Source organism: Phaseolus vulgaris, chromosome 9 (assembly GCF_051622355.1).
Source record: "Phaseolus vulgaris cultivar YP4 chromosome 9, ASM5162235v1, whole genome shotgun sequence".
NCBI classification, from domain to species: Eukaryota; Viridiplantae; Streptophyta; class Magnoliopsida; order Fabales; family Fabaceae; genus Phaseolus; species Phaseolus vulgaris.
In genome coordinates, this window is record NC_143506.1 from 23,781,633 (window position 1) to 23,790,468 (window position 8,836).

The 8,836-nt window shown below is 39.3% G+C and overlaps 1 pseudogene; it reads left to right on the forward strand.

Annotated features, from left to right (window-relative positions):
• The first annotated feature begins 3,447 nt into the window (after positions 1-3,447).
• Positions 3,448-6,636, forward strand: LOC137833330 (uncharacterized; annotated as a pseudogene).
• Positions 6,637-8,836: the final 2,200 nt, after the last annotated feature.

The following is an 8,836-nucleotide window of genomic DNA, read 5'->3' on the forward strand; positions in this document are numbered from 1 at the left end:
GTCTCTATGTAGCTTTCCATCTCTATCTATCAATCCGTCTCTAACTAGTTTTCCGTCTCTATCTATCTATCTGTCTCTATCTATCAATCTATCTATATCTATCTATTAAACCGTGTCTATCTAGCTCTCCGTCACTAACTATCTATTAATCCGTCTCTATCTAGTTTTCCGTCACTATCAATCTATCCGTCTCTATCTATCTTTCCATCTCTATTTATCTATCTGTTTCTATCTATCAATCTGTCTCTATCTAGCTTTCCATCTTTATCTATCCGTCTCTATCTATATATCTTTCTTTATCTATCTATATGTCTCTATCTATCTAACTGTCTCTATATATCTATTTATCTGTATCTATCTATCTGTCTCTATATATCTCTTTCTATTTCTCTATATATCTATCTATCTATCTGACTCTATCTCTTACTCTCTCCTCTCTATCTCTCTTTCTCTCCCTCTCCTCTCCGAACCCTTTCTCTCTCCTCTCTTTCTCTTTCTCTCTCCTCTCTATCTCTCTCTCCTATCTCTCTCTTTCGCTTTCCTTTCTTTCTCTCTTTTTAACTCTCATCTCTCTCTCTCTCTTTCTTTCTTTCTGCTGTCTTTCTCTCACCTCACCCTTTCTCTCTCCTCTCTTTCTCTCACCTCACCCTTTCTCTCTCCTCTCTTTCTCTTTCTCTCTCCTCTCTATCTCTCTCATATCTCTCTCTTTCTCTCTCCTCTCTTTCTTTCTGTCTCCTCTCTCTCTCTCCCTCTCTCTCTCTCTCTCTTTCTCTCTCTTTCTCTCTCTCCTCTCTCTCTTTAACTCTACTCTCTCTCTTTCTTTCTTTCTGCTGTCTTTCTCTCTCCTCTCTTTCTCTCTGTTCTCTCTCTCTCTGGTTCCAGGTAGTAGGTTGCAGGTAGTACATAGGAGGTATTAGGTGGCAAACAGCAGGTTGCAGGTAGCAATTTGCAGGTAGCTGGTAGAAGGTTGCAGGTACCAGATAGTAGGTTAAAAGTAGCAAGTTGCAGGTAGCAGGTTGTAGGTAGTACCCTTTCTCTCTCCTCTATCTCTCTCCTCTCTTTCTCTCTCCTTTCTTTCTCTTTCTCTTTCTCTCCTCGCTCTTATTCTCTCTCTTCAACTTTACTCTCTCTCTCTCTTCAACTTTACTCTCTCTCTTCAACTCTACTCTCTCTCTCTCTCTCTCTTTCTCTCTGTTGTCTTTCTCTCTCCTCTCTTTCTCTCTCCTCTTTCTCTCTCCTCTCTTTCTCTCTCTCTTTCTCTCTCTTCAACCTTTCTCTCTCCTCTCTATCTCTCTCCTCTCTTTCTCTTTGTCTCCTTTGTCTCCTCTCTCTCTCTTTCTCTCTCTTTCTCTCTATCTCTATCTATTCGTTTCTATCTATTTATCTGTCTTTATTTATCTCTCCGTCTCTATGTAGCTTTCCATCTCTATCTATCAATCCGTCTCTAACTAGTTTTCTGTCTCTATCTATCTATCTGTTTCTATCTATCAATCTATCTCTATCTATCTATTAATCCGTGTCTATCTAGTATTCCGTCACTATCTATCTATCCGTCTCTATCCATCTATCCGTCTCTATCTATCTTTCCATCTCTATTTATCTATCTGTCTCTATCTATCAATCTGTCTCTATCTAGCTTTTCGTCTTTATCTATCCGTCTCTATCTATATATCTTTCTTTATCTATCTATATGTCTCTATCTATCTAACTGCCTCTATTTATCTATTTGTCTGTATCTATCTATCTGTCTCTATATATCTCTTTATATTTCTCTATATATCTATCTATCTGACTCTATCTCTTACTCTCTCCTCTCTATCACTCTTTCTCTCCCTCTCTACTTCCTCTCCTCTCCGAACCCTTTCTCTCTCCTCTCTCGCCTCTCCTCACCCTTTCTCTCTCCTCTCTTTCTCTATCTCTCTCTCCTATCTCTCTCGTTCTCTCTCCTCTCTTTCGCTCTCCTTTCTTTCTCTCTCTTTAACTCTTCTCTCTCTCTCTCTCTCTCTTTCTTTCTGCTGTGTTTCTCTCTCCTTTCTTTCTCTCACCTCACCCTTTCTCTCTCCTCTCTTTCTCCTCTCTATCTCTCTCTCCTATCTCTCTCTTTCTCTCTCCTCTCTTTCTTTCTCTCTCTTTAACTCTCCTCTCTCTCTCTCTCTCTCTCCTCTCTCTCTTTCTTTCTGCTGTCTTTCTCTCTCCTCTCTTTCTCTCTGTTCTCTCTCTCTCTCTCTCTGGTTGCAGGTAGTAGGTTGCAGGTACACTAGTACAAAATTCTTCAAGAACGACACCTTTCAAAGACGTTTTGGAGACAACCATCGTTAAAAACTAGGCGGTGGCAATGCTGTAATTTTTTCGAAATTTTTTTGGACTTTTAACGACGGTTCACCCCAGAACCGTCGTTAAAAGTAGCGCGGGTGAGATTTAACGATGGTTCACCCCAGAACCGTCGTTAAAAGTGGAGTGCAGATGGGTTATAACGACGGTTCACCCCAGAACCGTCGTTAAAAGTCTGTTTCAAAATTGAAAATTCACGCTCCCACTTTCAGAAAATTACTTCTTTCTCACTTCCGTTCAAGGAGCTCTATTCTCGCGCCAACTGCGACCCAAACAATTACCGTCGACCGCGCCGTGCCCCCACCGTTGACCGCGCCCCCACCGCGAACCCTAAACCGCTCCGCGACCGGGCCTCTGCCGCGAAACCTGCACCGTGCCGCCCGACGCCAACTACGAACTCCCGACCGCGCCCGTGCCCGCGCCGCGATCCCTGCACCGCGCCCGCGCTCGCGAACCCTGTGCCGCGCCCACGACTGCGAACCCCGCGCCGTGCCGCGAAACCTGAACCGCACCGCGCCGCCCCCACGCCGACCGCGAACTCTGCTACGCGCTGCGAACCCCGTGCCCGCGCCGACCGCGAATCCGCGCCTCTGCCACCGCGAACCCGCGCCTCTGCCGCCGCAAATCCGCGCCTCTGCCACCGCGACCGCGGCTCTACTTCCGCGAACCCACGCCTCTGCCGCCACGAATCCGCGCCTCTGCCACCGCGACCGCGGCTCTGCCGCCGCGCCCCTGCCGTTGCGCCTGCGACCGCTGTTCACGCCTACGTGACCGTCCATCCATTTGAGGTCAGTGTATTCTTATTTATTATCACCTATATTTTGAAAGTATTCGTTTTGAGTTTGATATTAATTGTTTATATTGAATGCATTGGTTCTGAGTCCGGAGGTGTTCGACCTTCGACAATTTTCAGTCATTATATACTGTTTTGACATATTGAACGAATTGGTTCTGAGTCCGGAGGTGTTCGACCTTCGGCAATTTTCAGTCATTATATATTGTTTTGACATATTGAACGCACTGGTTCTGAGTCCGGAGGTGTCCGACCTTCGGCACTTTTGTTTTATTTTTTCATGATTACATATTGAAAGTATTGGTTCTTAGTTTAGCAGTTCTATGGATCGGAGTTGGATTAATACATCACGAATAAGTGATACTTACGAAAAAGGGGTGGAAGAGTTCATACAATTCGCAGAACATAATGCCGTTAGTTATAAGAATGGAGTAAGGATAAGGTGCCCTTGTATCAATTGTTTAAATGGAAGGATATTGAGTGTTTCTGAAATTAGAGAACAACTTTTGTGTGATGGATTTTTGAAAAGTTATACAACATGGACGTGGCATGGTGAATTGTTAGACTTGCCAAGTGTGCACGGAGGTTCGGAGGAAGTTCATTTCTCAATGGATGATAGATTAGAAGACATGATTCGTGACGTGGGAGCAGAATCATTTGCTAATGTAGTTTTTGAAAATATGTCTAATGATGCAGAGACTCCTTTGTATCCTGGTTCAACTAACTTCACACGATTATCAGCAGTGTTAAGGTTGATGAATTTGAAGGCAATGAATGGATGGACCGACAAAAGTTTTACAGAATTGCTTCAATTGCTTAAGGACATGCTTCCAGAAGGAAATACCTTGCCCAATCGAAATTATGAGGCGAAAAAAATACTTTGTCCAATGGGTATGGAGTATAGAAAAATACATTCATGTCCTAACGATTGTATTTTATACAGAAATGAGTATGAAGATTTAAGAAGATGTCCCAGGTGTGGTTTGTCACGTTATAAGGTTAAGGTTGGTCAGAATGATGAAATTGATGAATTGACAAAGGAAGGTCCTCCTGCTTAGGTTGTTTGGTATCTTCCGATAATTCCAAGGCTTAAGCGTTTGTTTGCAAATGCAGATGACGCTAAAAACCTTAGGTGGCATGCAGATAATAGAAAATGTGATGGATTACTTCGTCATCCAGCTGATTCTTTGCAGTGGAAGAATATTGATAAAGAATTTCCTGAATTTGGAAAAGAATCAAGAAACTTAAGACTTGGATTAGCAACTGATGGAATGAATCCCTTTGGAAATTTAAGTAGTAATCATAGTTCATGGCCCGTTTTGTTAGTGATTTACAACTTACCTCCTACGTTGTGTATGAAGCGCAAATACATGATGTTATCTATGATGATCTCTGGTCCAAAACAACCTGGAAATGACATAGATGTTTATCTTAATCCATTGATTGAAGATTTGAAATTATTGTGGAATGAAGGGGTTGATGTGTTTGACGCGTTTAAAAATGAATCTTTCCGATTGCATGCGATGTTGTTTTGTACTATCAATGACTTCCCTGCATATGGGAACTTGTCAGGTTATAGTGTGAAAGGCCATAGAGCATGTCCAATATGTCAAGACAAGACATCTTATGAGCAGTTGAAACATGGAAGAAAAACCGTGTATCTTGAGCATCGTTGATTTCTAAAGAAATATCATCCGTATCGTCGATTGAAAAAAGCTTTTAACGGATACCAAGAACATGACATTTGTCCCACTCCATTAAGTGGTGTTGAAATTTATGAAAAAATCAAAAATGTTAATGTGACTTTTGGAAAAATGAAGAAGAAGCAAACGGTGAGTGAAATATGGAAAAAGAGATCAATCTTTTTTTATCTTCCGTATTGGTGTAAGTTGGATGTTAGACACTGTCTAGATGTAATGCACGTAGAGAAGAATGTGTGTGACAGTCTAATAGGAACACTTCTGAACATTAAAGGCAAAACAAAGGATGGTGTGAATGCACGTCTGGATTTGATTGAAATGAATATACGAGAGGAATTGGCCCCGAGAGAAGTTGGTAAACGTACATACTTGCCTGCAGCGTGTTACACTTTGTCAAAGAAAGAGAAAACAAGTTTTTGTGAATGTCTTAAAGGTGTTAAGGTACCACAAGGCTACTCTTCAAATGTGAAGAGTCTTGTATCTATGAATGATTTGAAACTAATTGGCTTAAAGTCACATGATTGTCAAGTTCTAATGCAACAATTATTACCAGTGGCTATTCGTGGAATCTTGCCCAAAAATGTTAGGCATACAATCACTCGACTATGTTCATTTTTCAATTCCATATGTAGTAAAGAGATTGACTCTCAGAAGTTGGATGAACTTGAAGAAGAAATAATTGTTATCTTGTGTCAACTCGAGATGTTTTTTCCTCCATCTTTTTTTGATATTATGGTACACTTGGTTGTTCATCTTGTAAGAGAAATCAGATTGTGTGGGCCAGTTTATATGCGATGGATGTATCCAGTTGAACGATACATGAAGATTTTGAAGGGATATGTGAAGAATCAATGTCGTCCAGAAGCTTCCATTATTGAAAGATACATTTCATAAGAATCTATTGAGTTTTGTTCCGAGTACATGTCGAAAGCCAAATGTATAGGAGTTCCTGAAAAAGCTTGGCACTCTCGTAGATTCATAAGTAAATCTTCAAGAGGTGTACATGTCATAAGCAAATCTAGAGAAGAGGTTCTGCAAGCACACTTGTATATCTTGAATAACACTGATGAGGTGTTACCATACTTAGATACACACAAAGACATTGTCAAATATAAAAATCCAAGACAATCAGAAAAATGGGTGTTAATTGAGCATAACAAAACTTTCATGTCATGGTTTAAGCAACAAATAATGAATGATCCATCAGCATCTGAAACATTAACATGGCTTGCAAACGGTCTCAAATTTGATGTTTTATGTTGTTCTGGCTATGAAGTAAATGGTTGTTTGTTTTACACAAAGTCTCGAGATGATAGGAGTACAGTGCAAAATAGCGGAGTCACCTTGGAGGCAGAGTCTATGTAGTTTTCAACTGCAAAGGATCAAAATCCTGTTGTGGGATCAATGTCTTATTATGGTGTCATAGTAGAGATTTGGGAAGTTAATTATACCAAGTTTACTGTACCTGTTTCCAAATGCAAGTGGGTTGACAATAAGACTGGTGTCAAAGTTGATGAATCAGGAATGACTTTGGTTGACTTTCGAAAGATAGGTTATCATGACGAACCATTTATAATGGCACATCAAGCTTCCCAAGTTTTCTATATCCAAGATCCTACGTCTGACCACTGGTCTGTTGTGCTACATGGAAAAAAACAACATAATGACCCAGAAGATACAAACAATGACATTTGTGAGATTGAATCACTTACAAGAACGACCATCAATAAAGAGTACGAGGATGTTGTTGATGTTGTACATGCAACTCGAAATGATCATGATGAAGGAATATATATTTGTATGTACATGTGATTCATGTTTAGTTTTACAATATATTTCATTTTCATTATATTTCATATTCTTGATGCTTATTATATTTTTTTGATAACAGGAACATGGCAGATGATAAAGTTTCCCATTCAAAAACTGGTAGAGGACCTACAAGATTGAAGAATATGTTTAAGAAGATAACTAAATATGACAAAATACCTTTGTCTATTGATATCCACACTGGTGTGCCCACTGGGCAACATGCAAAGAAATATAGGAGTTATCTCGGAGTACTTTCTCGTGAAAGGATCTCTATCTTAACTCAGTCCTGGGATCACGTGACTGACCACGAGAAAAACATGATTTGGCAAGATATTCTGGTATGTAACTGTTTTTACTTTGCTAAATCTAAAGTTCTTTTATACTTTGTTTTTGTTTATGAACTAATTCTTTCAAACAATGTAGACGCATTACAACATCCCGAATGTGGAAACCTTGAAAGCGAAGGTTCTTTCAGATGTGGGTGTCAAGTTTCGTCAGTTTAAATCAAAATTGACAACAGATTATATATATGGGAAAAGGAAAGAAGAAAATCCTTGTGCAAAATATGCATCCATTGATGAAGAAACTTGGCAGCAGTTTGTCAATATTCGACAAACTGAAAAATGGCAGGTTAGTATCACTTTCATATTTGAATATAGTTTATATTAACGTATTACTAAATTTTGAGTGTTATGATAGGAGGTTCGAAACAAAGCAAAAGCCAATCAGGCACATAATGATACCCCACACTTATTGTCTCGTGGTGGTTATAAGTTGCTAGAGCAGAAGATGCTTGAAGAAAAGATTAAAGCACGTTCTACTTCCATTGAGGAAATGAATAGTGTAGATTCTTTAAGACCTCCATCCCCACCACTCCGACATGAGATGTGGAAGGGTGCTCGTATAAACACATTAGGGACATGGAGTTTTAAGTCTACAGAACAAACAGTTGAACGCATTGTAAGTTTGACAATTTCTTTTCAATGTGTTATTTTAAATTCTATGTATTATTTTAAATTCAATGTGTTGAAGTTTGTCAATTTCTTTTCATTTGTTTTAGGATTCTCTTAATGAGCAATCAACACAGGGGACTTTTAAACCATGTGGTCGCAATGATATTCTTAATGTTGCTCTCGGACGACCTGAACACCCTGGACGTGTTCGTGTAGCTGGATATGGGGTTGGGATTCGCTCAACTAGCCAATGCGAATTATATGTTGAGTGTAATTCTTTGACCCGATTCGTTGCCTTGGGTAAGTGTTATGAAGGGGTCACAATGTTACACAATGTGCCTCTTCCTTCTAATTTCATGAAGGTCACAGTGGAGAAGGTCCTTTATGGTGATCTTGCAGTTCCTGTGCCGACATCAAAGGTGACAATTGTGGCAGAGGCATTACATACTTTCGTTGCCTGGCCTAGACATCTCGTCAGACCTATAAACTCTATGGTATATATTTGCACTAATACTAATACAATTATGATATATTACATTCTAACTAATTTAAGTATTTTTTGTTTTGATGAGTAGCAGGAATCTAAGACAAATTTGCCTCTGGGAAAGAAGAAAATAGTCTCCATTGATGATCCTCTGGCGGCATTGGTGGAAGTTGCTACAGCTTTAGATACAACCGTCTTAGAGGTTCCATGGGATGCCAATGTTTTTGGAAGGCATAGTAATCTACCGTTGTACGTTCACATGTATGATTTGTTGGACCTTGCATCCGGAGATCAAGAGATTAACATAACAGTTCTGCAATTATGGATGATGTAAGTTCAAATTTTAAATTCTTTATACTTTTGATTTATTAAATATATTAGTACTAACTTATTGAAATTTAGGTATCTTTCTGGATTATGCTTTGATGAGGGGAAACATAATATATATGGGTTTTTAGACCCTCAAATCTCTCAATCAATTGGAAACAAGAAGTCGGAAACACAAACATACATCACCACTGCCTTAAAGAATGGTGGAAAACACATTTATTTTGCTCCGTACATCCATGAGTAAGTTCTTATTTATTAAATAAGTTTTAATAAATTATTGAAATAAGAGAACCTAATTAACTGATTTGTTATACAGGCGTCATTGGCAACTATTGATCATATCTGTTCAAGATCATACCGCTGCATGGTTTTGCTCCTTGCATAAAAAACCTCCTGCCTATTTTAAAAACATTATAGATAGGTACGACAGTTT